General features: G+C 41.5%; 1 long non-coding RNA gene across 1 annotated transcript; it reads left to right on the top strand.

Moving 5' to 3' along the window:
* Window positions 1-1,540: 1,540 nt before the first annotated feature.
* On the top strand, window positions 1,541-3,805 carry LOC145866087 (uncharacterized). The gene is made up of 2 exons (XR_014383144.1): window positions 1,541-1,607; window positions 1,839-3,805. It is a non-coding gene; the product is annotated as an uncharacterized LOC145866087 (long non-coding RNA).
* The last annotated feature ends 10,710 nt before the right edge of the window (window positions 3,806-14,515 follow it).

Genomic DNA, 14,515 nt, shown 5'->3' on the forward strand with positions numbered 1-14,515 from the left:
TGTACTCAGTTGAACTGTTGGTGATAATAGTTGTCCTCCAGTGGGTGGAGGACGTACAACCTGTTAGAATTATAGTATCCTCAGATTCTCTGTCTGTATTGAATAGTTTATCATCTGGTAAATCTATTAGGAGTGACCTACTATTGGAGGTATTAATGTTATTATGGAGAATTGAGAGAATGGGTCTAGTAGTGAGATTCTGCTGGGTCCCAGCACATTCAGGTGTGGAATGGAATGAAATTGTAGACTAGTTAGCTAAAATAACTTTAAAACAAGATATAATATATATTAATGTTCCACTGGGTAGAGGTGAGGAAAAATGTGAGATCAGAGACATTTTGATAGATGTGTGGCAGAAGAGATGGGACTCTGAGCACAAGGGACGGCATTTATATGCCCTCCAAAGAAAGGTCGGTGGACCAAGGTTCAAAGGTCAGATTAGGAAGGAAGAGGTGGTGTTTCCTCGATTGTGTTTAGGACATTTAGATTTGGGGGATGGGGGAGGGTCTATTAGAAGTTAGTAGGGATCTTTTTTATTTTCTCAGAAGTACTGAGTTAGGTAGGAGGATTTAGAAATGGTGTAAACCGTGATTGAACACTCCAGCACAGTAGGAGGCGCCACGCTCCTTTAACGTTGGTTTGAGGACCGCCATTATACCATAGAAGAAGAAGAAGTTGGTAACGTGAGGTTTTGTCGTTCGTAAAGAGTGCAGCTATTCTTTTGCCTATTTTCCAAATGTATTTTGTCATGGTGGGAGGGTTTGTTTATCGGTTTCCGCTGTTTATCGGTTAGAGTTGAGGAGGGAGTAGGGTAGTTTGATGTCCTCAACCGAGTGGAGAAGAAACGCTGTCTCTTCAGGTGCGTTGTGGAGAATGGTGTGGAGGAATTATTGATCCTGGTCGGTGAACAGGTGGGAGAGGAACATATACACTCTGTATCCAGAATGAACAAGGCGGTGGTTGTGGTAATGTAAAAGGTGAGTCTTGTTACCCGGCTAGTTACCAGTATGATTTATGTGAGGGGTTGTGTTGGTGCTGATTTCGACAAGAGTAGTGGTGTCTAATCTGCCTCCGTTTATTACCACCGAACAGATCCGTAAAGAGTTGGTTCGTTTTGCTAAATGTGGAAGTGTTTTTCTGAACGAAATTCAAGGTTAAACAGGGGAGGGGTGGTACACAGGGTTTGTTAGCACAGAGGAGCCCAGTGATATAATATTATATATATATAATATTACTATATGTCCCAGCTGTTTGCTGTGGTTTTGAAGTAATTCTCTTCCAGTATCAGTGTATCTTCAGACTTACCCAGCATCGTTGTCCGTCCTCTTCAGTACTTTGGAGATGTGAGTAAGACTGTGTCTGAACTGAGAGAGAAACTAGAAGACTTCCTTAAAGGAGAATGGACCAAGATCTCCACTACAGGTGTGTTGAAAACAATCAGAACATCAACTTTAGACCATTGAAAGTTCCCTACTAGTCATATACATGTGGAATATGGTATGATGATAACATTCCCTCTCTCTGTCAATGTGTTTGTGTGTCTGTAGTGAATATAGTGGAGGTTGTTCTGCCTCCAGAGCCCAAGACCAGAGAACAGTTGTTACAATGTGAGTCTCTTTATTGTGAAGTAACTAACAGTCTCTTTTTACTGCCACTCCTAACAATCCCTCTAGAAATATATAGCAATAGTAGATCTAATCAAAGACTGGGTATCTATCTGACTCCTCATATTTCTCTGATTTGATCTCTGCTGTGCTCTAATCAAAGACAGGGTAGATACAGTATCTGACTTAACTTATTGTTCTGACTCCCCTCATTGGTCTCTGCTCTTCTCCCAGATTCCTGTCAGCTCACACTGGACCCAAACACAGCAGGCACACACCTCTCTCTGTCTGAAGGGAACAGAAAGGTGACCTGTACAGACCAAGACCAACCATATCCTGACCATCCAGACAGATTCACCAACCATTACCAGGTTCTGTGTAGAGAGGGTCTGTCTGGACGCTGTTACTGGGAGGTGGAGTGGAGTGGTAATGTTATTACAGCAGTCTCATATAAAGACATCAGCAGAACAGAGACAGGCTGGGATGGTATATTTGGATACAATAACAAGTCCTGGAGTTTACAGTGCTCTAGAGGTGGTTATTGTTTCAGACACAATAAAGTTGAGACTAAAGTATCAGGCCCTCAGTCCTCCAGAGTAGGAGTGTACCTGGATCACAAGGCAGGTACTCTGTCCTTCTACAGTGTCTCTGACACAATGACCCTCCTCCACAGAGTCCAGACCACATTCACTCAGCCCCTCTATCCTGGGTTTAATCTCTTTGGTACTGCTGAGCTGGTTAAACTGTAGTAGGTTCCACATAGATACTAGTCATGCTGGTGTAGTCTATATCTGAGCTGGTTAAACTGTAGTAGGGTCCACATAGATACTAGTCATGCTGGTGTAGTCTATAGCTGAGCTGGTTAAACTGTAGTAGGGTCCACATAGATACTAGTCATGCTGGTGTAGTCTATAGCTGAGCTGGTTAAACTGTAGTAGGGTCCACATAGATACTAGTCATGCTGGTGTAGTCTATAGCTGAGCTGGTTAAACTGTAGTAGGGTCCACATAGATACTAGTCATGCTGGTGTAGTCTATAGCTGAGCTGGTTAAACTGTAGTAGGGTCCACATAGATACTAGTCATGCTGGTGTAGTCTATAGCTGAGCTGGTTAAACTGTAGTAGGGTCCACATAGATACTAGTCATGCTGGTGTAGTCTATAGCTGAGCTGGTTAAACTGTAGTAGGGTCCACATAGATACTAGTCATGCTGGTGTAGTCTATAGCTGAGCTGGTTAAACTGTAGTAGGGTCCACATAGATACTAGTCATGCTGGTGTAGTCTATAGCTGAGCTGGTTAAACTGTAGTAGGGTCCACATAGATACTAGTCATGCTGGTGTAGTCTATAGCTGAGCTGGTTAAACTGTAGTAGGGTCCACATAGATACTAGTCATGCTGGTGTAGTCTATAGCTGAGCTGGTTAAACTGTAGTAGGGTCCACATAGATACTAGTCATGCTGGTGTAGACTATAGCTGAGCTGGTTAAACTGTAGTAGGGTCCACATAGATACTAGTCATGCTGGTGTAGTCTATAGCTGAGCTGGTTAAACTGTAGTAGGGTCCACATAGATACTAGTCATGCTGGTGTAGTCTATAGCTGAGCTGGTTAAACTGTAGTAGGGTCCACATAGATACTAGTCATGCTGGTGTAGTCTATAGCTGAGCTGGTTAAACTGTAGTAGGGTCCACATAGATACTAGTCATGCTGGTGTAGTCTATAGCTGAGCTGGTTAAACTGTAGTAGGGTCCACATAGATACTAGTCATGCTGGTGGTGATGGTCCCCAGATGTGATGATTTATTCTGCTCTGTTTTATGTACAATCCTTACTTTCTACTAAACTATATGGACTGGTTTCCCAGACACAGATTAATCCTAGTCCTGGACTAAAAAGCGTGTTCAATGTAGATGTCCAGGAAACCGGCCCTAAATGTGTCATCTTTCATCCTCCCATACTGCTCAGTCCAGCAACATTAAACCTGTCCAGCAGGTGGTGCTATTGACCAAACAATAAAACCAGCAGATATCTGGACTTGCCACTCAGTATATCAGTAATGTTCAGAATAGTACTTTAATATCATTGGAGATTGATGGTCTTTTTAATCCACTATCCAGAGTCAGGAACAGATGAAGTTAGGTCTGCTACTGTTCAGTGATTAAATATGATTTATGGTGATGGGAAATAAAAAATCCAACACTAAACTTCATCTAGTAATAGTTTTCCTTTGTTATTTATTCCAAGGTGTGTCTTTAACTTGTAAATGGATTGTGTGGAGGTGAGCTAGTGGTGTGGCTGATAGAATAGAATGAAAAGAGAGGAAGAGGAAGAGGGGAGGAGTGAAGGGCTGTTAAAGAAACCAGATGAGGAAGAGAAAGATATTCAGGGGAATTACTGGTCTCTGTTCCAAATGGTTCCCTATTCCCTACGTAGTGCACTACGGTGCTTCTGACCAGGTCTAAAGTAGTGTTCTACGTAGGGAATAGGGTGTAGATTTATTAGAATATCATGCTTTAGTGTTTGTCACAAAACAATATTAGATCTCCACCCACCCACACATTGTTATGTTGTCAGGTTGTTCCTCTGTGTTCCTGATTGAAAATCCATTAACAATGAATCACAAACTAATGATATTCCAGTTGTGTTTAGACATCTTCATGTCTGACGTCCCCCAGTTCTGTTCAGACCCATTGAACTGGGTCACATTGTAAATGGTGACTGGTATTGATAGTCCATACTGGACCTAACTGTGGTTAACCAGACTGGAGGGGTTCTGATCACATATTCCCTCATCTCCACAACTTTACCTGATGGTCTGTCTGTCTGTTCAGTAACACCTCCTAACCCTAACCTGTCTGCCTGTCTGTTCAGTAACACCTCCTAACCCTAACCTGTCTGCCTGTCTGTTCAGTAACACCTCCTAACCCTAACCTGTCTGCCTGTCTGTTCAGTAACACCTCCTAACCCTAAACTGTCTGTCTAGTAACACCTCCTAACCCTAACCTGTCTGTCTGTCTGTCTAGTAACACCTCCTAACCCTAACCTGTCTGCCTGTCACACGGGGTGTGATCGTTCTACAGTGGTCCCTGAAGCGCCGTGTGATTAGAACACTAAATTGTGCACTACAATTAACTGTGGACCTTGGTCAAACATAGTGCACTATATAGCCTAACACTCTTTTAGAACACTCTTTAGAACCCTCTTTAGAACGCTCGTTTAGAACGGCCAGTTTCCAATGACGCAACAATCAGCGTTTGAGCTGGACACACTTTTTTCAGAAACTATTTACACAAAACACACACAGTCCTTACAAAGTTTATCTCCAGAATGTGAGCAGTTTATTTTTGGATGCAAATGGTTCAGATATTCACAGAAGTGTATATATATATCACAACACAATCATCCTAACCGGAAAAAATGTAGGCTACATTTGTCGTAGCGCTAACTGAGGATAGATTGACCGAACACCATCGGTCATATTTTCTAACTCTCGGCTGATGTAAACTACAATATGAATTAGCTAATTGCAATTACTATGTATAATTAATCACATCACGGGGTGAGCTCACCATTGATCGAAATAATTAGGTAAAACACTTTCTAGAAATCGACAGTAATCCGACCATTAGTTTCAGCGAGCAGCCATGCATTTTTTCCCCTCACAGAAACCGAAGATAATAAAAGACAAGATGAGTTCGGTCTGTTTATAGTGTTGAAGGGGTGTGTCATCTACCGTCGTTCACATCCCACCATTCATTTCCGGAAGTCCTCAAAAAATGAGTGAACTCTTACTCACCTCATTTTGTTATAACATCTTTGGTCAAACGGATGATTACGTGAAACCCAGAATGCATTGTATGTCAACAAACATGGCTCCATACACATAGCTCATCATAATCAGTATAACCTTCAAATAAGTATTTTACACACATAATATGTGCCCATTACAATCTATGCAAGAATCGGAATGCATGATTTGTCACCCAGAATTGAAAACATGTGAATAAAACAGTAAATACACAAATAATTACCTCACAAAACATTTTCTGATGGTGATTTATTGATACAAGTGACGCATGCCGGCAGTCAATCACGTCCCCTCTCACTCTGAGCCATTCAGTGTTGTTGTTTATGTATGTAGCTAGTGAGCTAAGCTGTAGCATTAGCAATATCTTTCAAAAGGAGACAACTCACAAATGTGGAAATTCTGGAGATTTTTTTATTTTTATTCTGACAATGAGTCTGAGTCTGAAAGTCAGGAATCAGATTCTGACAGTGAGGAGCTGCCCCCCCCCCCCCCCAACCTTGTAGCCATTGAGAACCCTGAATCTGAGGTTCCCTTGTCCACTGACCAAGTACCAGGTCCCTTTGAAGATGCTGGTGGTGATGGAGGGAGACCGACAGTGGATGAAGTACAGGAGTTCTGTGGTAGCTGGAAGGCCACCAGTCATTTCACCCCTCCTGGCCCTGCTGTTTGTTTTGATGAGTCCCAGTCTGGAGTCCATTTCCATCTGAGGCAGAGTGCTTCAAGTTGTTTCTGACAGAGGAGCTGGTGGGAAACATAGTACAGGAGACCAATCAAATCATCAAATGTATTTATAAAGCCCTTTTTACATCAGCCGATGTCACCAAGTGCTGTACAGAAACAGTCTATGTTATGGAAAGAGCAGGTGTCCTTAATGTTTTGTACACTCAGTATATGTTGTGTATAAAAGCTCATTCCCACAGAAAACTGCAGAGGGAAGCAGTACCACCCAGTCAACCATCAGACTCCATTGTGAGACGCCTCACAGAGGATATTCAACCATCATTGCAAATCCAAGATGTCAATATCAACAAGGTGCTGATCAGTAAAGAGAAGAGAGACTAACATTCTAGAATGCTCCCTTTTTTCTGCAGGGTTCTCACAGTGAGAAACAACAGGATTACAATAGAGTGTTCTACGCTGTCTTCATTTGATCCAATTCAAAGATGACAATTATTTTATGGGATGAGAATTAAGTGGAGTGACTAATCTTAGCTGGTCTGAGAAAACTGATGAGACTTCTCTCCTTTATGTATACATTGGGCCATTTAAAAATACACCAATCTGTAAGGCTTCTCTCAAGTGTGTATCCGTTGGTGTGTTTTTACATTTCCCAATCGGGAGAAACTCTTGCCACATTTAGAGAAGAAGTAAGGCTTCTCTCCTCTGTGTGTTCTCTGACGACCCTTTTAGCTCAGCTGTTGATAAAAAACTAAATCTACAGTCAGATCTGTGATAATGCTTCTCTCCTTTCTGATTACCTTGGTGTCTTTTTAACTGGGCCAGTCGAGAGAAACTCTTTCCACAGTCAGAGCAGGAGTAAGGCTTCTCTCCCGTGTGTGTTCTCTGACGACCCTTTTAGGTCAGTTGATGTTGTGAAGCATTTTACACAATCAGAGCAGGAGTAAGGCTTCTCTCCTGTGTGTATACGTGCATGTGTTTTTAAGTTTCCCTGTCGAGAGAAACTCTATCCACAGTCAGAGCAGGAGTAAGGCTTCTCTCCTGTGTGTATTCTCTGATGAACTGTCAGAGACCTTGATGTTGTGAATCTCTTCCCACAGTCATTACAGGGATACAGATTCTCTCCAGTGTGTGTTTTAAGGTGTATTTTTAGCTTTGATAGAATTGGGAAAATCTCCTCACAATGTGGGCAGTGGTGAGACCTCTTAGCTCTGTGATCTTCCTGCTGTTGCTCTCTGGATGTAGAGAATGGAGACCATGTTGAGACAATCTCCTCCTCCTCTTCTTCTTTAATGTTGACATTCAGCTCCAGTGTTTGACTGCAGTCTTCCAGCTTCACTGATTCCATCTCTGGATCCTGCAGTGCAAACTGGGCTCCACTGTCACAATCAGGACACAGTGACTGTAGGTTTGGACTCAGTGTGGAAGGAGAGAGACAGGCTGGGATTGTCCTCACTGTTGACGTTACCGACCTCAGACTGTAGTAATAAAGAGAAAAGGACAGCACAGTTCTTGCGTTTTCCTTATTCTAAAGAATGGTGTGCGCCTACCGGAACTTCCTGTTCCCCCCCACTACTACAGTGCAACAGCGACATCTATTGGACTTCATCCTGAAGTGATTTGTCTGTGTTTCTAGTCTAGAGGTTAACTGATCATTTCATGGTATGACTGTAAACACTGATAAAGTATCATATACATCATGTTGGTATGACTGTAAACACTGATAAAGTATCATATACATCATGTTGGTATGACTGTAAACACTGATAAAGTATCATATACATCATGTTGGTATGACTGTAAACACTGATAAAGTATCATATACATCATGTTGGTATGACTGTAAACACTGATAAAGTATCATATACATCATTTCATGGTATGACTGTAAACACTGATAAAGTATCATATACATCATGTTGGTATGACTGTAAACACTGATAAAGTATCATAAACATCATGTTGGTATGACTGTAAACACTGATAAAGTATCATATACAAATAATCTCAAAATTAAAATTCAAGTATTATATGTCATTTTAAAGATACTCTACTCGTTAATCCAATCACATTGTCTTATTTCAAAAAGGCTTTACGGTGAAAGAAAAACAGATTATTTTAGCATCTCAGCAACAACAAAAAATTAAAAAGCCATTTTCCAAGCACGATGCATCACAAAACCAGATATACAGCTAAAATTAAGCACAAACCTTTGACAATCTGAATCAGATGACACTCCTAGGACATCATGTTAGACAATACATGCATTTTTAGTTCGATCAAGTTTATATTTACATCCAAAAAAAACAATTTTTACATTGGTGCGTGACGTTCAGAAAATGTTTTCTCCCCATAACATCCGGTGAAAAGACACATTTAATTTACGGAAGAACTCATAAAACGTTGAAAAAAAATATATAACAATTATTTAAAGAATTAGAGATAATCTACTCCTTTATGCAACCACTTTGTCAGATTTCAAAAATAACGTTACGGGAAAAGCAACATTGTTCAATATTCTGAGTACAGAATTTAGCCTTCAATGCTAAGCTATACAGTTAGCCTTCAATGCTAAGCTATACAGTTAGCCTTCAATGCTAAGCTATACAGTTAGCCTTCAATGCTAAGCTATACAGTTAGCCTTCAACCACGGCGTCGACAAATCTCTAACAATATGTTGGAAATATTTACTGACCTTTTGCTGATCTTCGGCGGAATGCACTCGGATGGGCTCCCACTTCCACAATAAAAATTTTCATTTGTTCTGCAAAAGTCCATCATTTATGTCGAAAATACGTCCGTTTTGTTGACCCGTCCAGAACTACATGTTACCATGCCAATGTGGCGTGGACGCAAATCCGTAGACGAAATGGCCAAAAAGTTCCATTACCGTTTGTAGAAACACGTCAAACGATGTTTAGAATCAATCCTTTAGGGTATTTTTTAACGTAAAATGGGGATAATTTAACAACCGGGCTGTAGGTATTCAGTCATACAAGAACAAATAAAAACAACAGCTCAGTCACGTGGATGCGCGTCATAAGACACCTGTTCTCTGATTGGCCAGGGATTGAATGAGACAGAATTTTCTGCCCGGTTACAGATGACGGATGAAAAGCAGTTCCTAAAGATTGTTGACAGCCAATGGAAGAGTCAGGATTTACGTTGCATCCTAATATGTCATTGTAGTTTTTTCAAGGGATTCAAAAGAAAAAACTACATTTCGAATTTCTCCCACTTCCTGAGTCAATTTTTTCTCAGTTTTTTTTGCCTGCCATATGAGTTCTGTTATACTCACAGACACCATTCAAACAGTTTTAGAAACTTCAGAGTGTTTTCTATGCAAATCTATTAATAATATTCATATTCTATTTTCTGGGCCAGAGTAGTAACCTGTTTAAATTGGGTACGTTTTTCATCCGGCCGTGAAAATACTGCCCCCTAGCCCCTAGAGGTTAATCCTTTTTAACTTTTAATTAAAACATTTTTATGACAAATTCCAGAGCCTCTGTATACATCTTTACACATTTTTTCCACTCTAATTTGTACAATGACAAATAGGTGGGACTCTGTCGTTTTTCTGACAAGTTCTCTCATTGATCTCAGGTTCAGCCACCAGGGGGCACCCACCCTCCATGAAAACTTTCATAGGCTCTCTTTCACTCAGTAATCATGTAACAAGTCGACAGGCTCCCAGAGGCCGACCACCTCTCGCCCAGCCATTCTAACAGTGGAAGCCAGGATCTGTGAGAAACTATGATAATAAACTATATAGATCACAGTGGTGTGGAGACCAGCCAACACAACTATATAGATCACAGTGGTGTGGAGACCAGCCAACACCACTATATAGATCACAGTGGTGTGGAGACCAGCCAACACCACTATATAGTTCACAGTGGTGTGGAGACCAGCAAACACCACTATATAGATCACAGTGGTGTAGAGACCAGTAGTGAATACATACATTTCATACATTTTTTTTTCTGTGCTGGCCCCCTTGGGAATCAAACCCACAACCCTGGCATTGCAAACACCATGCTCTACCAACTGAGCTACAGGGAACCCCTGTTTTAATACATTTGCAAACATTTCTCAAAACCTGTTTTCGATTTGTCAGTATGGGATATTGTGTCTAGATTGCTGAGGATTTTTTTGTATTTAATATATTTTAAAGGCTGTAACGTAACAAAAGGGTCGTACAAAGGGGACCAAGGCTCGGAGTGTGAAGTGCTCATAACTTACTTTAATGAAACACTAATACAAAAACAACAAAATGACCGACAACAGTTCCATCAGGTGAACATAAACTAAACAGGAAAACAACTACCCACCAACAACAGGAAAAAAACAACACTACTAAATATGACCTCCAATTAGAGGCCACGAGGAACAGCTGCCTCTAATTGAAGGTCAACCCAATAAACCTCAACATAGAAATAGATAACTAGAACTCAAGCTTAGAAATAGAGAACATAGAACAAACACAAAAGTCACGCCCTGACCACTCTACCATAGAAAATAAGAACTTATATTGTTCAGGACGTGACAGTAAGACAGGGGAACCCATCTCAACATGACGGAGAGTAAGACAGGAGAACCATCTCTGCATGACGGAGAGTAAGACAAAAGTTTTGAGAATGACACAAATATTAATTTTCACAAAGTCTGCTGCCTTAGTTTGTATGACACCAATTTGCATAAACTCCCTAATGTTAAGTGATCAGATGAATAATTAATTGCAAAGTTCCTTTTTGCCATGCAAATGAACTGAATCCCCCCAAAACATTTCCACTGCATTTCAGCCCTGCCACAAAAGGACCAGCTGACATCATGTCAGTGATTCTCTCGATGACACAGGTGTGAGCGTTGACGAGGAAACTGGGCTGGAGATCACTCTGTCATGCTGATAGAGTTCAAAAGTGTACCCAGTATAAACTAACGGTGTACACCCGGTGTATCCAGTATGAACTAAACGGTGTACACCAGGTGTATCCAGGATAAACTAAACGGTGTACACCCGGTGTTTCCAGTATAAACTAAACGGTGTACACCCGGTGTATCCAGGATAAACTAAACGGTGTACACCCGGTGTATCCAGTATAAACTAAACGGTGTACACCCGGTGTATCCAGTATAAACTAAACGGTGTACACCCGGTGTATCCAGGATAAACTAAACGGTGTACACCCGGTGTACCCAGTATAATCGTCTCTCCCTCTGACCGACTCCTGGATCTGGATACGCGTTTCTATGGAGACAAGAGGTCAGGTCAGGGGTCACACAGAACCATCACTACCACCATCATCATCCTCCTCCTCTTCCTCACCTCCATTAGAATCCTGTTAGACATCAGTCTCCTACAGACAGACAGGTTAGGGTTAGGTGTTACTGAACAGACAGACAGACAGACAGACAGACAGACAGACAGACAGACAGACAGACAGACAGACAGGTTAGAGTTAGGAGGTGTTACTATACAGACAGACAGACAGACAGACAGACAGACAGACAGACAGACAGACAGACAGACAGACAGACAGACAGACAGACAGACAGACAGACAGGTAGGTTAGGACGTGTTACTATACAGACAGACAGACAGACAGACAGGTTAGGGTTAGGAGGTGTTACTATACAGACAGACAGACAGACAGACAGACAGACAGGTTAGGAGGTGTTACTATACAGACAGACAGACAGACAGACAGACAGACAGACAGACAGACAGACAGACAGACAGACAGACAGACAGACAGACAGACAGGCAGACAGACAGAGAGACAGACAGACAGACGTAACATCCTAATTCAACTGCAGGGTTTAGCTCCGTCCCTGCTCTAACTCAACCACGGTCCCGGTGAAGAGTATCTGAACCAGGCGTGTTAAAGCAGGGCTGGAGGAGAAGCCTTCCCAGCGGGTAGTTCAGAGAACCCTGGGAGGGGGATGCGTTCAGCAGGACAAACGTTTTAGAAAACGTTCAGATAAAAATATGGAACGTAGAACAAACATGTCTATCTGAGAGGGGAATCGTGTGTTTCTATCAGGGCAACAGCCCTGGCTGTAACCTGGAACGGCCTATCGACTTCACCCTGCGATCCTATTGGCCAGCTCCATACAAGAGCGGGAGGAGTTAGCGGAGAACAGGACCAATCGGTCCGTTAGTTTGTCTACATGGGTCTTAGCCCCTCCTTCTGGGTTGCCACACTTCATTGAGACCGTCCTGGAAAAACACACACAAAACATTATTACCAAACAAATCAAATTTAAATTTGTGGCCAGGTGACCTTACTGTCAAATGCTGAATACAAGCTCTTAAACCAACAATACAGTTAAGAGTTAATGGCAGTGCTAAAGTTTGATTTTGACAATTATCATGAATGACTCGTTTTCCCATCCAACTGCCGGCTGCTTGATAAGTAGCCCTTCCCGGAGTGTCTGCATTCCACACGGTTTCCTTATTTAGGTGCCATGTGATGTCACATTTGCCTTTGAACTTCCCCATCTCATTCTGTCCTTCTGTGCTGTTAAAACATTCATATGGTTTCTGATAATCTATTCGATATCTATATGGGGTCTCTAGTTTTTGTGCTTCCACCCGTATATCCAATTCTTGACACCATTTTCCCCAGCCAGTTTGCTTGTAATGTCTTTGATAATATGAATTACCCAAATATGACAAACATTCCGCTGGACAATAGGGCCTTTCTGATCTATTCAAATGACAAAAATTCTTATTAAAATCAGCACAGTCCCTATAATCATAAGGATTAGGTACCACGACTAATTCTGTCAGCGGAGAGGGTGAGCGTAATAAGCAATTTGTCAGTTTTAATTTTGATGCTGTATATTGAGCCCATTCATACCATTCATTTCTCACTAATTTCTCCACTGATTTACCCTCGTGCAGTTCTTGTGTTGGAGTCACAATGTCCTTTCTTCGAGATGGATTGTTAGAGTTTGTCAGAAAGTTCCAAATGTCAGTAAAGAACCCCCTTGACTCTGATACTTCAGATCTCTTTGTACTTGTAGTGGACTGCTTGGTAAGGGCAGTAGGTGGCAATCTAGTGGTAACAGCTGTGGTGTTCAAAGCATCTGTTACTGTTACTGTTTGTTCTGTTGTCACAGTTTGGTCCTGGTCTGGTACCTGCGTGGAACCAAATCGGATGATGGATACACTATTCCCTTCAGTCAATTTAGTACTCACTATTTCTACTATATATTCTCCACCTTCCTCTTGATCACGCTTGTTCATGGTGATCAGCCAAGTGTCCTCTCCTCTAGTTATCGTCAAGTTGCATTCTTTCGAGTCCCAGATGGCTTCTCCTAATGTCAGATGAGAGGTCCATCCACAGAGTGCTATTTCTGGTGGAGGTCTGATCCTCCGGATTGAGAGGGATCTCTGAACTTCTTCTTGAGTCATTATCTGGGGTGGAATGGGGATGCTAATCCTATTGTCAGTTTTTTCCGATTGTTCAGCGGGTTCCCCTCGTTTCTTCCTGCTTCCACCATACTGATTGATTGTGCTTGAGTCTGTTGTTTCTTCACCAACGTCTACTGATGTGGTTGTCATGCCATTGTCACTGTTCTCTTGTCTTTCTAACTTCAATTGTCTGTTAACCTGTTGAGGCTCGGGGGCAGTATTGAGACATTTTGAAAAAAATATGTGCCCATTTTTAACTGCCTCCTACACCAACTCAGAAGCTAGGATATGCATATTATTAACACATTCGGATAGAAAACACTCTGAATTTTCTAAAACAGTTTGAATGGTGTCTAAGTATAACAAAACTCATATTGCAGGCAAAAACCTGTGAAAAATAGATTAAAAAAAAATTGAATTTTGTGACTGTACTATTTAGTGTCATTGTTTTATAGATACCATAGTGAGAAAGGATTCATTTCGCAACTCCTACGGCTTCCACTAGATGTCAACGATCTTTATAAAGTTGTTTGAAGCGTCTATGATGAACAGAGACCGGATGGCAATGAAGAGAAGTTGACCTCCCTGGGATGTCGTCACTTCATTATTGGCTGCACCTGCGCAATCATGTGATGCGATACATTTTTCAAAGACGTTTTTCAAGACACAGGAGAGGTCGGGTTGAAACATTACTGATGTTTCACGTTAAAAATGGCTCTAAAGATTGATGCTAAACAACGTTTGACATGTTTGAACAATGTAAATAGATTATTTTTTTTACTTTTCGCCGTGAATCCCCCCCCCCCCCGCGCTACTTTTTAGTAGCCTACCGAAGCGCTAACAACATGGAACAACTTGGAGTTATTTGGACATCAATTATGAACTTTGTCAAAAGAAACCACATTTGTAGTGGACCTGGGATTTCTAGAAGTGCCAATGGATGAAGATAATCAAAGGTAAGGGAATATTGACAATAGTAATTTTGATATTACATGGTTACATATG

Source organism: Salmo salar, unplaced genomic scaffold, assembly GCF_965601325.2.
Source record: "Salmo salar unplaced genomic scaffold, fSalSal1 ptg000129l, whole genome shotgun sequence".
Taxonomy (NCBI): Eukaryota; Metazoa; Chordata; class Actinopteri; order Salmoniformes; family Salmonidae; genus Salmo; species Salmo salar.